At 39.7% G+C, this 17,087-nt stretch overlaps 1 pseudogene; it reads right to left on the bottom strand.

Moving 5' to 3' along the window:
- Window positions 1-15,666: 15,666 nt before the first annotated feature.
- On the bottom strand, window positions 15,667-16,825 carry LOC119540836 (annotated as a pseudogene).
- Between the last annotated feature and the right edge of the window lie 262 nt (window positions 16,826-17,087).

Here is a 17,087-nt window from a genome sequence, read left to right as displayed (position 1 = left end):
ATGACATATCTCTTCAATTCATTCAGCACAAGCTCAAATGTCTTGCCCATTTGTCAGTTTTTTCTGAGCCAGTTTTCCATATGGATTTTGGAGGCAGTGCTCAAAAGGTGAGCAAGAAGTCTGAAGACAAACTTGACCTAGTTTATAGTTTTGCCCAGGTCCTGTCCAGGGCCACATACGCAGTCTATTTCTGTTTTGTTTTGTTTTTTTAAGCATACTATTAATAAAAATGACTACCATTTATTGAGTACTTGTTATGTGTTAGACACCTCATATGTATTATTTAATTTTTAAGGTAACCCTTCAAGTTATGTGCTTTATCCCAGTATTACAGATGAAGCATTTGAGGTTCAGAGAGGGTGAGAATCTTCTTAGGGTTGCACAGCTAATAGCTGCAGTTTTCCTCACTTGTTTACCTGGGGTTTTCCCTATTACCTTGTGTTGGATTCCACAGAATATTCTGGGAGCTCATACATGTAATGAGATAAGACCTCATTACTAACAAGGACAAGAAAAGACATTATGGAAATATAATTTGTAAACTCAGGATTTGTATTGTCAAATTTATATATATTTTGAAGTTTTATTCAGTTTCTTTGAGGGGTGGTACTAGCTGCACACCTAAGTACAACTACTTGCTCTGCCTGAGGAGAGATTAGGACTGAATGAGTCAGTCAGCGTAAATGTTACAAACTCTGCTCAAATGGAGCCTAGTTTAACTTGAAACATTGTAGAAGTATAATAGAATTCAGCATTTTTTTTCCCACATACATTGACATTTATTTTAGGTGATTACTAAATCAAAAACTGTATTTTCTTTTTTCTAGATAAGTTTTTCATTCTACAATAAGAATTGTAAAATTATTTAATACGTTTCCTACCTGACCATGAGTCTTAAAAAATTCTTGAGCAAAATATGTATCTTCAGATCACAAAGAGGTTTTCTAAACTGATTCTATTATCTTTGGCTCTTGATGCAATATTTTTGTAATAGATAAGTTATCTTTGGGTATTTTGATATTTGCTGAGCACTGAAAGAAAGCACTGAATTTCAGATTTATTGCCAACTATAGGAGCAGAGGAAGAGGTAATCTAGAAGAAAGATATTTTAAGTGTTACCCTGAGCCTTTATGATTGGAAATAAGTCCTAGTTAGACTTGAAGGAAGTATACCTCAGACTTATTGAAGAGATATTTATGTCATCTGTATATTGTAGTTGAAGCCTTGTTAATTCATAAATAGTACTTAAAGTTTTAGGGTATGGGGAGGAAAGTAAACAGGCCCTTAGCAGGTTTTTTGAGGAGTAGAAATCGGGAATTTCAACAGAAGTACCCATCTCCTAGCTCCTGTTTGCTCTTATTTTCTGTTATTCATTGTCATCATGTATTCTTATTCTGGCCAATTTTAAGAACATTTCTCAGGCTCTGAGTTCTAGGGACTGCTTTGCAAAATGGAATTACATCAGGTGGTTTTCTTGCAAAGCAAGAGTTTCATCACTAGATGGGGCAGTGGTTCTTTCTATTTTATTTTTGTCCCTTTTGGCTTGGCTGTTAGTTTTTACCGATGAAACCAGGTTAATTCTGTATGTTCAAGCTCATTTCAATAGGACACATCTAAAGTTAATTTTTTCCAAAAGAAACACATGTAAGGAAATTATATGAAAAAAAATCAAATTTCTATATTTCATTACTAGCAAATTTAACTTTCCAATCAATTTTAAGATACAGTGTTCAGGGGCTGTTTGCTAATCAGAAAAGCAACTGTCAGTTGTATGATGTTGGTAAATCACTAATCTGGACCTTAATTTATATATTTTTCTTAAGTTGGTCATTCCATCTCTCAACTCACAAAAGTAGTCTGCATGTTTTTGTTTTTGTTTTCTAATTTATAGACTATACTCTTTGTGACATTTAGTTACATAATTGATCAACTTGCTGGGGTTAAAGGTTATGCTGACATAACACAACCAGCCTTGTACCGTGAGACTTGTTTTTAAATTCCCATTCTGCCATTTAATATTTAGATTTGGCCAAGTTGTTAACTTCTGTGATCCTCAGTTTTCTTGTTAGTAAATTGGTGATACTATCTCCTATTGCATGGAGTGGGTTCTCAGCAAATGTGCTGCTTTATCCCATAGGCCTCTTCCTCTAAAGTATTATGTATACGTAGAGGAAAAATAGCATTCTAGATTTTGCTGTAAGTCTTGGTAGTATGTTCAGATACCCATATTTTAACGTCAGAGCCAGACTTTCTGTACAGAGCACAGTGCATTTTTAGAGAGGATTTGTTTCAGGCTTAAACTCCCACTGAACCGTGTGCTGATTCTGCATCAAAGCCTGCTGAGGGAATTTTTCAGCAACATACCTCTGTAGTTAGAAAACAACGGATAAACTTGCTCAGCTAGCACATTCCTCACATTCTCTAAACCAAATTACATATAAGATGAGGCAGCCAAAGCAGCCAGCATTAACTAAGCCTCCCTGAAAGATAGTCATGACTCGCCTGTCAGCTGGGCACGTAGCCATTGCCCACCTCAGATCCTGTGGCAATTGGGCTTCTCTGCCTTGTTTATTGTTTCACAGAGACAAACCGTAGTTCAGACTCGGAGAAAAGGGGATGACCTCTTGAGCTCCCGAGTTTCCGATTGTAAAAGCACAAGTCTCATTACATAGGGGGTCTGCAGCAGCCATGGAGATAAACGCTGGCTCATGCCCCCAGGGTCTTAGAAATAATCCAGAGCTGAACTTAAGAGACCACAGAAAAGGACCAAAGGGAATTCATAAATACTACACCTCTCCTGTCTCTTTTGCTTAATTGTGGTGGGAACTGGTGTTGGTGGATCACTCCAAGATGTGAAATACGACGCGCGTGTCACCTTTGAAGTGGAAAATAGGAGAAGGTACAGAGATGGGTGGGAGACAACGCAAGGCTGAGGGAAACACACATTTGAGAGCCTTAAGATCTTCGAAAGCCCTAAGCAAGCTAAGCTGACTTACGGGGAGAGTTATCAGACCTGGGTCTTCTCCTTGGTTCTGACAAATACCTTGCATTAGACCTAGTCTCTCTATGCCAATTTCTTCTCCAGTAAACTTGGAGAGAGATTAGGTCAAAACTCGGAATGGGACACCATCCATATGGGTCTGTTTTTCCTGGACTTTCCTACACTAAGACCACTGGCATCATGAACTCAGCACTTACCATGTCCATTTTAGTTCTAAGCTTGACTCCATCTCCAGATTTCTTATTTGGCACTTGTTTAAGTTGGGGACATTTTGCAAAGTGAATGAGAAGGGATGGAAATTTCAACTGTAAACCATAACTTCTGTTTGTTCTGCAAGTATCTGTAGGGAATATGTAAAGGCTCTATTATTGACAGGGAAATAATTGTAATAATGTTGGTAGTCAGCTTTTACTCTCAAACCAGTTTCACAGCTATAACTTCACTTCATCCTTACAATCTACTCTTATTGGGGGAGGGGGGTGTGGAGGTAAAATGCTTTTTTTAATCAAAGCCATTCGCTTGGTTAAACAAAGTTCTTTTATGAGACCTGAACAGCCCTTTGGGCACATGCCAGTACTAACAGCAGACTCGAAATGGCCACAGCACCTTAGTTATCTGTTATCAGGAAATCCTCAGAGGCCTCAAGGGATCTGTTAGAAACTGATCGTTTCCTAGGTCACTCATGACCAGCTCATTCTACCACCATGCTTTGGCTTAGGACTTTCTAGAAAGATTCAGAAAGGCTCAAATATGTTCACATGAGATCTCATTTGAGAAGTTAACTTGTTTTCTAATCTCAGCAATACTTGACTTGTAGTGCTACGGGCCAGTGGGGATAGAGTGTCCATATTAATAGATGTGCCACCAGGTTTAATTAGGGTTTTCCAAGAGTGAGCCTAACTAAGCAGGCTATTTCTTTGCTAAGACGGCATGATTTTCATAGACTCTTTGTTTTATCTTAAATGTTTCAGTGCACCTGGACAGGGAAAGTTGTCAAGTCAAAAGAAAACATTGTCTTCTTGGACACTTTGAGTCCAAACTGGGGAAAAAAAAAAAAGTATCATAGGGACATTTGCAAATGAGTCTCTGAAGTGTATCAGCAGCAGGTTCTTTGGTGTCATGGAAAAAATGAACAGTATGCTGATTAGCCTTAGAATCAGGATCAAGTAAAAACACATCCACCCATGACATCAGGAATCTTTTTATGGTATTTGAGACTATTCGGGAAGCTATTAAAAGCATGAACTGAAATTTAGATTACAATGGTGTCCACAAATAAAGACCAGCTCAACATTATGTCAACTCCTCCACAATGGAGGCGACAAGAGGCAGAGATAATAAATCGGTGAATAACTCCAAAAGAATTTTTGCTTGCCGTTAAAATTGGTATCACTTTACCAACATCACTTTATACTTACCATTTTAACGCATTTTTATCCCACGTGTGTATAGATTTTGTCTTTACTCATTCTCTGGGAGAGTCAAGTGTCTAAAGATTTCTTTACATGAAGAGTAGATAAAGAATTAAGACAGAAATAAAGTAGATAAATTTTTCTCAAAAGCACTGTCCCCAAAGTTAGTAGAATAAGCCTCGGAATAAGTACTGTCCCTAAAGCAGGACTTTTTCCATAAGCTAAAATGAGGGCAAGTTAAAAATAACTAAGAATTGGTTTATACTTAAGTATCCATTCAGTGCACAATATTGGAAAATATCGATGTCAACTTGAGAAATGTGTTGAATCACTTGGTAGGATTCCAGTTTGTGATGTACACCTCAAAGAATTCTGTGGTTATCTTACTAATCCAGTCTGGACTCATTCTTTTGTCCAAAACTACCAGAAATTCTAGCTTTTAATACAATGATAAATTTAGTAAAATAAGACTTGTTCTATCTCCACTACCCCCCACCCCCCCCATATCCCGATCTTCCTACTTTTTAAGCTGCAATAAAACATGGGTCAGAATAAATGAAATGGCATTTAGTAAATGTATTCCAAAGAACACTAGTTGGGAGAGGCTCTTGAGAAAAAAAATTCCACAGCCAAATAAATTTGATAAAACTTGCCATCTCTATTCTTGTCTTAGAGATTCACAATTCACCTAAGCAGATTGAAGGCTCTGAAAAGCCTTTATTAAGAACCCTAATTCACTGAATTTTCTCTGAAAATTTGTAAATAACAGTAAGAGAAATCTTTGGTCTTCTGGAAAGCATTGCCAAGCTTATTTTAAAGTACTCTCTGCTCTCCTGAATCTGAATAAATCTGAACCAGGGTTGTTAATATTATGAATATCTAAATTTTAACCTAAGTTTCCAATCCCTGCTGCCCAGTCCTGCTCCTCTCCAGCCCTCCAGGGTTTGCTGATCTCCTAGTCCCTTGTCTTTCCTGGCTTTGCTCAGGTGCCTTCCAGCCCTGGGATGTCAGATTTGGCAGATGGATGCCTGGTGCTGCTTAACGTGCATGTTCTGGGGTTTCCCTGGCCCAAGACCCCCTGCCTGGCACTTGTTCTCCAAGGCCCTGGCTCCAGTTAGCCTGTGGAGATGGGAACCCTTCTATGGAAATCCAAGGTTGCATCTGGCACATGTCAAATGAGAGATGCAGACTAAAGGCCACGGCATTTCAGCAAAGGGAGAGGGCCCTGGGGACTGGGAGGGCCTCGGATGGCTTCACAGATGTCCTGGCAGTCAGACAGGCCTGGAAGGATGAGTTTCCAAAGGCAGTGAAGAGGAAATAGAGCAGGGTACTGCAGGTAGAAGAAAAGAAACACAGTGTGTGCCTGGTGTGTGTACAGACAAGTGAGGCTGAAGTGGGAAACAGGCCCCAGATTCAAGAGCCTTGGGTCCCTGGCCTTTGAATCTGGATTTTATCCTATAAGCAGAGGAAAACTATTGAAACACTTTGTGAAAGAAAAGTGGCTCTGCTTCTGAAATTAGATGGGTGATGAGCGATGGGCACTGTTGTCGGCTTTAACAGCATCATGTTCAATGTCTGCTTTCTAGCTAATGGTGGAAAGAAGGGCTTTCGAGTCAGAATCCTGGATCCACCTTTGACACTTACTACCTGTATGATTTTGAGAAAGTTACTTAATGTCACTGTACCTCAGTTTTCTCAAGGATGAAATTATTTTAAAAGCTACCTCATCAGGTTGTTGCGGGGCTTAGAGAGTACCAGATTTGTGAAGTGACTAGTATTGGAGCACACATGGCTCCCATAAAAAGAAATAAGACAAAATAGAGTTACAATGGCTAAGAGATTCAACATGGAGTCGGGAAGTCATTCTGGAAGTTACTCTTATGCAAATCTCAGCCAGACATCACAAACAGTCAAAGTATGCCTAGCCACAAGAAACAAAGTTCCCCCAAACCCTAAGGACATCCAGACACAGGAAACAAACCACAAGATAAAGAACTCAATAAACTACCTAACTGAAGGACATCTGACGCTCCCCAAATACCCACCAATCACAAAACAACTTATGTAATCTTTATTTTTTCTTTATAACCCTTGCCTGGAAGCACCAAGACAGAACACAATTTGGGTGGCTACCTGAGTCTGTGCTCCCCAACTTGCAATTCTAAGACCCCAAATAAGAGCCTTTGTTGCCTGACAGCTTAGTTTGTTATTTCTCAGTTGACACTACGGAAATAATAAAGCTGTGCATTTGGGGATTATTCCAACCTGCAACGTACACTGCCCCGTTTAATAGGGGCATGCTGCCGGGCCACCCACTTGTCTCTTACAGAACCCCTGTACTTGCACTGCCCTGTGCCATGGCCCACGATAGACAAAGACACGAGCTGCTAACACCTTTTTCCTTCTTAACCTGAGTGGCTGTGCTTCGATTGCTGTTGAGACCCGTATGTAGAATTTCTTCATTCGGAGGGAGAACATTAGTCAGTAAAACTCAGAAGCAGCCACCTGGGCTGGCTCTGGGCGTCAACCCCAGCCCCCTCCTGAAACACAATCTGGCCAATTCCTGCTCTACAAAGAACACGGTCAGAGGAGGTGAAATCAATTGACCCCAATCTGGCAGTTTTTGCCTAGGGCTTGAGAACAAAAACTCCCTTTGTGGCCTCTCCCATTTTCCTCAATGGGGGAGAGAGTCTGGCGAGATTTCAGCGGCTTGTCTCTCTCGTCTGCACACTGCTTGGGCCCACGGCTGTTGCAAGTAGGTAAAAGTAAACTCTTACATGTGAGAGTTTATTTTAAACTATGAGGCACTTAATGCATAGTTAAGACCAACCAAACATGGTTCATTTATGCCCCTTGTTCTGTTGTTTTCTATCCTTACCCTATTTGGCACTATGGGATTTTATACATTTCATTTTTAACCCCTTTGGCCTCCCTCTTTCTGGAGTGATGGGCTAGTCTCCCACTCTCCCCACGAGGAAGTGCCTCATCTTGTGTGCCTTTGGGCAACTCGTCTCTGAACCACCCCCTGCCCACTGTTCCTCCAAGGCTCTGTGACCCAGGAGGGCCCCCCCTACTCCCAGGGAGGCTGCATCTGGATGAGGTTCACAGGGAACGACTCCAGGAGGTCCACAGTCAGAAGGGAAAAAGCCAACAGAGAGAGCGAGAAAGAGCGGCTGGGCAAAGACGCAGAGGAGACCCCTGGCTTCTCACGGGTGGCCGACAAGCCATGGCACTCCTTGGCTTGTGGCAGCATCGCTCAGCTCTGCCCCTGTCACATGGCGCACGCTCTCTCTCTCTCTCTCTCTCTCTCTCTCTCTCTCTCTCTCTCTCTCTCCCTCCCTCTGTGTCCAAATTTCCCCTCTTTATAAGGACACCAGTCTTATTGGATCGGGACCCCCTCTAATCCAGTTTGGCCTCATCTTAACGAACATCACCTTCAAAGACCCTATTTACAAATAAGTTCGCATTCACAGGACCACGGATTAGCACTTGAACATGACTTTTGGGGGGACACTGTTTGATCCATCAAATGATGGTATCTTGATAAACAGGGAGTATTGATTCAATATCAATATTATTTGATTATTAAACTACCGCACACTCGCGCTCGCTCGCTCCGTGGAGAACAGCACCCCGCTGCACCCCCATTAAAGGACGAGCACTTGAGGCAGGATGGATGCATCAGACGATTGGCCCAGGGCTCTGGGCTGCTGGTTCCTGCTGTGGCCGACGATGTTGCATTTCCAGGTCTTATGAGGACTGGGGTAATATTTTCATAAAGAAACTTTCTAGTCTGCATTTTAATTCTTACATGCCCAGAAGCCCACATCCTGCTAAGATCTTTAAAGGCTGTATTTTACCCCTTGGACTTCCCTACTGAGTAATTGCATTTACAATGAAATATCAGATCTTTCAAACCAACTCGATAGCCGCAGGATTGTCAGGATGCCTTCCCAGATTTGTAAATATGTCTTTAGAGGCTTTAAGTCTAAGCAATAAGAGAAATTAAAAATATCTATGCCAATAAATAATTTATGGAGCAAATTATTCATTCTTAGGATAAATTGCTGGGAAGGTTCTCAGGAATTATCTCTGCAGTAAGAAACATTTTTTTTTTCTTCATTTTATTAAAAACAGCACATAGCTTAAGGCTGCACTAAGACTTTTGGAATACACTGTAGCCTTATTTCCCGAGACTACCATTGTTCTTCTGCGAACACTGATGTCCTTAGGCATAAGGGGGAATTATGTATGTAACCTACTCTCAAGTGACTTAGAAAATGGATAGATAGATAGAAAGAGACAGAATGATAAAGAAAATGTGGCTCAGTGTTAAAATCTAGTTAATCTGGGCAAGAGTGTTAGAGAGTTCTTTGTATTATTCTAGCAGCTTTTTTTATAACTTTGACATTTTAAAAGATAAAGTTAAAATATAGCTGTGTGGTATCTGTATACATATAAATGTACACACGTGGAAGATACCCATATTTTAAATTTAACCTTTCGATTGGGCCAGCTCCAGCTGTTATTTACAATAAAAAAGCTGAGTGAGTCAGGTGATTCCAGTTTATTCAAAATCCACAGGACACACCCTTGTGGCTGCCTTCCAACCTGCCAAAAACTGCTGGAGCCTTCGGAGTGAGTCTCAGAGAGACCCGATGTGAGCTGAACTTTAGTTTCCGATGCTCATCGTGACCCAATTATCACGATTATCACCAGTGAGAATAAAAAGAGTCCTTTCTCCCACTCTCTAAAAAATGCTGCAGACTTAGCAGATTATTTGCAAATTGCCAAAGACAACCACTAGGTTATTTTTACACCAAAACTTCTGCATAAAGCCTGCAGAACCTTGGGCATTCAAACGAGGGAACTGAAGCAAAAGTCATTGCCAGGGTTCAAAGCTGTCTGCTCTTGTTAAAGTGGGAGAATGCTGTGTGGGGGGCAGGGCTTTGGGCCAAGAGGAAGATATGAAGGACTTGGTCCTGGTTTTGCAACTAAAAAGGGTTGGAACCTTCAGCAAGTATCTTTATCTCTATCTCAAACTCCGTGGCCCTTTCTTTTTTTTTTTTCCTTGTAAACTCTTGTGCTAGATTAGACGGTCTTTGCACAGTTCTAAAAACCCTGAGGAAAGAGTATTGCGATAATAGGAAGGCGTTTATGGGAGGAAATGATCCTGAGAGAAACAGGCTAAAAACAAACAGAACTTCTCTTTTACTTTCAGCCACACCTGGTCACCTCCACTTTCTACCATTCACTCCTGGTCACTCGAATTTTATATTCTTAAAAGAAATTTCCCTGGGGACTGCTATAGGGCTGAAAGATACTCTCAAAACAGCAAAGATTTGAAACAAAAACTCAGGCTGCTTTTTGTATTGAAATTGAAATTTGTAATATAGAAAAACAAAATAAAAGAAAACCCTCCTTGCCTAGAAGTAGCAACAGGTTGAAAGTTTAATTGGTCGTGAGAATTACTTGACATCTTGCGGGCAAGGGTGAGCTTCATGAGTAACTGTAAAGCAGGTGAGATTGATCTTTAGGAGCCACGACGTCAGCACTCTGCCCTTCAGGGATGCAATGAGCTCGGGCCGCCTGGCTGGCTAGGTACCCCCCACCCAGGTACCTCCACCCAGTCCCACCGCAAAACCCCGGGATACCATCTGCTCTCTTGTCAGTAATTGTTAGCAGAGGCAATAACTTAGACAGAACTGAATGACAAGAATGTGTTACTTCTTAAAGATTAGAGCCTTTCATTTGGTAAACTCTTTGGTGCCTGTTAGGTTCCAGGCCTTATTTTTGTAGCAATAATAAGACTGATCCTGCCCTGGAGGTGCATAAGGATCTAACAGGCTGGGGGTTGTGTCATGGAAAGACAGGCATGTCATCAAATAAATAGCAAATTAATAAGTACTATGACCTTGATAGGAGATAGTTGTTAGGAGAATAGAGAAGACAGAGAGAATGATCCAGAGAAGATAAACTTGGAGCTGGGTAGTCAAGAATTTGTAGAATTTGCCAGTAGAGAAACAAAAGAAATGACTTCCCAAGTAGAGAACTTTTTAACAAAGATTGTCCATGTCTTGACCCAAACAAGTGACTCTGCTAGTAAGAATGTCAGTTTCCATTTTGGGGTATCCTTTAAATTGCTCTGTGTGGAGCACAGTTACTCCCCCTACCCACAGGGCCATCAAGTGATCCATGGCACCTAGATCAAGGGAAATTCTCATTTTCAGTGTCTCACATGCAACAGCTCTCTGCCTTTACTATTTTCACGGGATTTATGAAAAATGAATTATGGCCCTTTGGCTTAAAATGACAAAGACATGTTTCTCTTTGTCTTGAAAATTTTTTTTCCTGTTCTTCTGGAAGTTACTGGTTAGACTAAAGGGGTGAAGCAGGGAAGGAAGAGTGAGAAGAGAAACACTGGCAAAAGTGCCTGGAAAATGTTCCAGTTATTTTCTCATAGGCAAGACTAGAAGCAAAGAAATCATGCATAAAATCACATGGAAAATCAGAGCAAAATATTTTTAGTTGGTTGACCTTTCAGTAAGAGTAGTATCTCCTTTAAAAGGCAAAATTATCAAAATAATTTCATGTTACTAATACTTAGAAGGGAAGAGGAGGGGGGATAAGCCAGAGGTCAAAATATCAAAGTTTGTGGTGTATATTTCTGGGTCCTGTGTACCCAGGCAGTTCTTCTCTCTGAGGTGGATGTACCAGCCAACTTTGCTCTTTCATCGGGTGTAACCACGGCCCCTGCCAGTTAGAATGTGTCCGTGGCATGATTTCTCAATTCTCAAAATGTTCTCGTACAGCTATTTGAGACTACATCAAGTTGCTACACCTAGACATCTTCATGATTGCCCTTCTCAGAAAACAAAACCCAGTGTAGCTCATTTTCTTTGGCATATCTATGTTTTCCTGCCTATAGCCAATCTAAACTTCCCTCTGATATGTAGTGGACTTCAGTTCCAATGTTATCAGTACATGCTTCATGATTTTATGCTTTCCAGTAGACAGAAAAAAATAGGAAGATGAACAGAGCTATCAGATGTGTAGGTAGGTAAGAGGATGAAGATGAAACCAAAAGGAAATGAAAGTCAAAGAAGAATTAACACCAATCCTGTTCAAATTCTCCCCACAACTTGAAGAGTAGTGTGCTGGTTTGGATATATTATGCCCCCCCCACACACACACCAAGAAAAAGCTATATAATTTAATGCAATCTTATGGGGGCAGATTGGTTAATCTTTTTGATTAGGGTGTGACCTCTTGATTGAATGTTTCCATGGAGAAAATTAAAACTTTCATACAAATATCATGTTTTTCAAACAGAAGAGCTCCCAACTGAACCAGAAAGTTGATATTACCAATATACATTTCATTGATACAATTTTCAGATGAATCAAATACATGGCATTAAGGTTCAGAATCTAATATAGGCCTGATAATCAAGTCCTTATGTTCTGGAAAAAAGGCTTCAAGTCACATTCAATTTCCAGTAACAATGTTTTTATAGATCAATAATAAGGGGTTTAGTTTCCTGCATATTTTTATGTTTAACTTTCTAGTCTAAAACCTGGATTAGAAATTTGTCAAATTCTTCAGCACACCCCAGCAGCCAATTTAAAAAATTTTGCTGAAAACAATCTACAAAAACGTCTTCCCCAAACTGTGATTCCCAATCTCCAATCTATACATAAGATTAATCTTTTTTATATATACCATAAAAGGTAACTTAAGAAAAATGTAACCATGAACATTAAAGTAGTTGTTGAAAGATTTAACTAGCTTTATAATTTTACATCTTAAAACATAAGAATATTTTAAGATGTAAAACATTCTGCAGCTTGATCTTCTGTTGACAGTGATTGTTGGAGACTAGAAAACATTTAATTCCCATTCATACACATAAAACACACCCTATATCATACAACTTACTCCTCATGTCTTGAGATACTTCTGTTCCCTTAAATCTTTGGCCTCCCAGTAAATTAAATTCAAACATCTTTTAACTAAAACTTCACTTTCAGATGTTTAACAGAAGTTTTTCACCCAAATTTCATCAATGTTTTTCCTAATGTTTCAAGTTATACCACCCAAATCTGAAACCTGCCTCTCAGAGATCACCAAATAAAAAGAAAATAAATGAAATATTAAGGTGGTTATTCCAGAATAGGACATAGGAGGTTAGAATTAGTCAAGATTCCCTATTGAAATCATACTTTATTTTACGTCAATGAATGTCAAGAATTGCCAAAAATCCTATGATGGAGTCTTTCATATCTTTAGGAACGACTGACTGAAGAACTTACAAAAAAAGGGGAGGAGTACATACCCTTTTTCATACAAAGTGCCCTTGAGAATAGCAGATTAACTGCAATCTGAGGCCTCATCTGTAGAAAAAGGTTGTTATAGGGAAAGCTGGGTTCTGGTTTGCTAAGCCTGCCATTACACAAAATACCAGAAGTGGATTGGCTTTTATAAAGAGGGTTTATTTGGTTACAAATTTACATCTGAAGGCCATGAAAATGTCCAAATCAAGGCATCAACAATAGGGTACCTTCACCAAAGGAAGGCCAATGGCATCTGGAAAACCTCTGTTAGCTGGGAAGTCATGTGGCTGGTGTCTTCCTGCTCACAGGTTGTGTTTCAAAATGGCATTCTCCACAATGTCAGCGTCAGCTTTCAATGACCATCTTCAAAATGTCTCTCTTGGCTACACCACCAAGCTCCTGCTGTCTGAGCTTTTATAGGGCTCCAGTTAACTAATCAAGACCCATGCTGAACGGGCAGGGCCACACCTCCATGGAAATAATCTAATCAAAGGTATTACCCACAGCTGGGTGGGTCACATCTCCATGGAAACAACCTAATTCAAAGATTCCAACCTAATCAACACTAATACATCTGCCCGCACAAGACTGTATCAAAGAACAGGGCATTTGGGGGGACGTAATACATCCAAACTGGCACACTGGGACACTCACTAATTTTGGAGAACCCCGAGAAAGTGTGATTTTTTAAAATCTGGACTGTACTTTAAGTTTCACCAGCCTCTTTCACTGTGTGCAAAGGAATCTGCAGCTGCTCTGCTTGCACTCCTACTACCTCTCTCTCTTACCCTAGGCTTCCCATGTAATAGCTATGGCTTAGGAATTTCTGGATAGTTCTGTGATATTCTGTATAATTTGAAGGAATAATTATGTCTCCAAAATCCAGGTTTGCAGTTCTTTATTCAGTTGAGTAGCCATATGGACACCAACCATCTATGAAAAAAGGTTTACCTCAAAGATATGATTTAGCATTGTACAGTTAGGAAGTAGCTACTCCATAATAAGAAAAAAATTATTACTGATGGTTGTTGGTATTTAAGGTTTTTAAAATTCCATTAAAAAAAAAAAGTCCATTCAATATAGAGCCTAGTGGTTTATTTATTGCAAAATCAAAATTCAGAGTTGCACATTTAGTACATCCATTGAAAATAAATAAATTATATGAAATATAGATTTTAGCATAGATATGTGTAAATCAAAGCGACGGATGGAACCTGCATGTTTCATTTGCTCACGAACTTGCACACATTAATACTCTGCAAAAAAGACAATTGCAGCAAAGAAAAAGAAAACTGCCCTTTTGCAAACAAGCCTAAAAGCATCCCTCCAGGGAGCCCCAAATAAACATGAATATATATGCATAAAGTGTTACTGTTCAACACAAATGCTATTTCTAAAAAAAAAAGAAAAAAAATTGACTGTATAGGTTAGAAAAATATGTGCAACATCTTAAGCCATTAAAGCACCAAAAAGGAAACACTCAAATCAGTTTTTATGATGACTAATCTACACAAACAAGAAATATTGATAAAACTCAAGAAAGAAATACCTGGACTAATACACTGTGCATGGTTGGGAGAATTTTTCTTCAATTTAAATATCTCTTTTCAGCTCTAAAAAAATTTTGGAGTGCTAACTTGATATAAAGCAGGCAAAGTCTTCAAGTAATTTGCTGTTAAGTATGACAATTTTTATAGAGCTAAAGAAAGAACTAAGAATAAACTAAAGTTAAACAGGAAAATAGAAATAGTGAACAAACTGACCAATCGTAGCTGGACAAAGTAATAGATTGCTATTATACCATCTTGGCTTTCTTATTTCAGTTAAATGTATAAACTTGCAGATTTAGGTTTCTGCTGGTTTAGTACACTAACTCCCTTAGATTTGCTAACTTCTACTACAATCAAATGGTGTACAAAAATAAAATGGAAAACAGTCCAATTGAAAAATTAACATAAGAATTAAAGCAATCTTAAAAATAAAAGATTATCTATACTACTGTAAATGAATATAAAATGTAATACATCTTACTAAATAAGAACTGTGGCCTTGTCCAAAACTTAATTACTCCTGCCCTTTAGCCACTTTTCAAGGAAATATGCATTAACCAAATGGCGATTGAGGTGTTTGCTGTAGTATTTTCCTTTCTAAAAGAACGATCACAAAGAATACAAACAAAATCTCCCTCAGCCACTTTGACTGCCAAGGTTCTTTTGCATTTTTCCTACTAGGTTATTGTGGAACTGCCTGAGCCCCATTCAATTCAGAATAATCGCTACCTTCTGACATGCTGTCACTTAGGTCACTTCCCTTGTAACTGTAGACCAGTTTGTCTTCATCAATTTCCTGAGACTCATTCGCAGTTTTGGACACTGCATCTCCTTGTTCTATTTGTGTGGAAGAAGCAGTGGGAGAATTAGTTCTTCAACAGCTGAGTCTTTACCAGAAAGATTCTCTGTTGTGTTCTCATCAGTGTCCACCTGATGTTTACCATCTAAAATTTCACACCCAGGCACGTTCTTCAAGTTTTGTTCAGAGGATGAAGTACTCGTAGCTTCTCAGAACTAGCATCAGGACCAGCTATACCCTTATCTGCCTCTTCGTACTTTCTGAAAAGGGGCTTTTTTAATTCCTTCCCCTTCAGAACATAATTTTTGGTCTTTGGTTTCCTCTTTCAATTTCCCTTTGGCAGTGATGGTGATGGTGGTAGATCTTGTGCCCATGTACTTTCTTGGATTTGTCTATCTTTCTGAATAGGCACCAAGCCAACTTCAATCATACTTGCTCCATCAATACTATTTCATTCTGCCTGCCAGACTTTTCCATTTTATTATCTTTTGGACGAGGAGAACTTTTGGAGATCAGCTCCATCCCAGGAGAAAGCTTTGTGGAAGGAAATTCCATCTGAGCAGGTCCCTTCTCAACAGGAGCTATCTGAGCTGCTTTTTTTGCTTAATTTATTTTTCAGAGTTTTTTTCTTTGTCCTTTTTATCCATTCAGGTATTTTGCTTTTTATTCTCCTCCACTTTGCCACCACCCTTTGGTACTTCCTGTCAGTTTTTTGATCTGCTTTCTAGCTTCTTTTTCTTTGTCACAGGTTCTTCATCATGGCCAGGACCACTAAAGAAATGGGTTTCAGCTTCCACCTTACTTTTGTTTTTCTTGGTTTTGCGAGATTTATTTCCCTTATGCATATCCGTCTCTTCAGGCAGATTTGCAAGTTCTAGAAGTCACTTGAACATCTGAGGCATTAAAGACTTTTTCTCTTTTGAAACATTTTTTTTTTCTCCATTTTTACAGGTTTCTCATTTTTCTTTCTAGCCACATCTCCTTTTATTTTTGTCTGCTGTATTTCTGTTTCGTCCTTGGTGATATTGTTATCGGGCAAATCAGCCTCCTGCTTTTTTTGTTTTTGTTTTTGTTTTTGTTTTTATTTCACTTTTGCAACATCCATTGTTTTATTAGGATGAGTAGGATGCTTAGATTTAAAAGATATTGCAAATCACACTTCTCGGAAGCTGCCTAGTCATACACAGGACAATTAAACTGTAGTGGGTTAGTGGGTTAATCCCCAACTCCACGTGTTTTTCTGATGTTCCTTCTATCTGCTGTTTTGCATTCACAGTGGGGGCATTTAAGAGGTTTAGGCCCATTGTGAACCTGTCTCGCATGGCGGGTTACTTTAATTCCTTTCCCTTTAGAGCATAATTTTTGGTCTTTGGTTTCCTCTTTTAATTTTCCTTTGGCAGTGGTGGTGATGGTGGTAGATCTTGTGCCCATGTACTTTCTTGGCTTTGTCTATCTTTCTGAATAGGCAGCAAGCCAACTTCAATCAGTACTTGTTCCTTCAATGCTCTTTCATTCTAGACTTTTGCATTTTATTATGTTTTGGATGAGGAGGCCATATAACTGCACTGACCAAGATTACTTTTCTCTGTTGCTGGAGCTTCAGGGGAAGGGGGAGGGGAAGGGGAGGGTGGGAAAGTTGGGCGCTGCGGCTTTGGAGGCCCCCGAAGGCCCAGGAGAGGAGCTGCCGAGGGTGCTGTGGCCGCTGGCCCGTGCCCCCGGGTTCCCGTCATCCCCACCACGGGGTATGTGGTCCTGGGTCTCGGTGGCGTTTGCGCTATTGCGTCCCCACTGGACACTTTCAGGGCAGTGAAACCATTCTGTGTAATATATAATGGTGGAAACATGACATTATGCGTTCCTCAAAACCCACATAGCAATCCAACACAAAGAGTGAACCCGGCTATAAGTTATGGATTATGAACGTCGGTTCATTAATTGTCACAAAGTTCCCACGCATAACGCAAGAAGGCAATAATGGAAATTGTCGGGGGT

This window comes from Choloepus didactylus, chromosome 7 (assembly GCF_015220235.1).
Source record: "Choloepus didactylus isolate mChoDid1 chromosome 7, mChoDid1.pri, whole genome shotgun sequence".
NCBI classification, from domain to species: domain Eukaryota; kingdom Metazoa; phylum Chordata; class Mammalia; order Pilosa; family Megalonychidae; genus Choloepus; species Choloepus didactylus.
The sequence above is the reverse complement of the archived record's forward strand: the minus strand, read 5'-3'. Positions and strand labels throughout refer to the sequence as shown.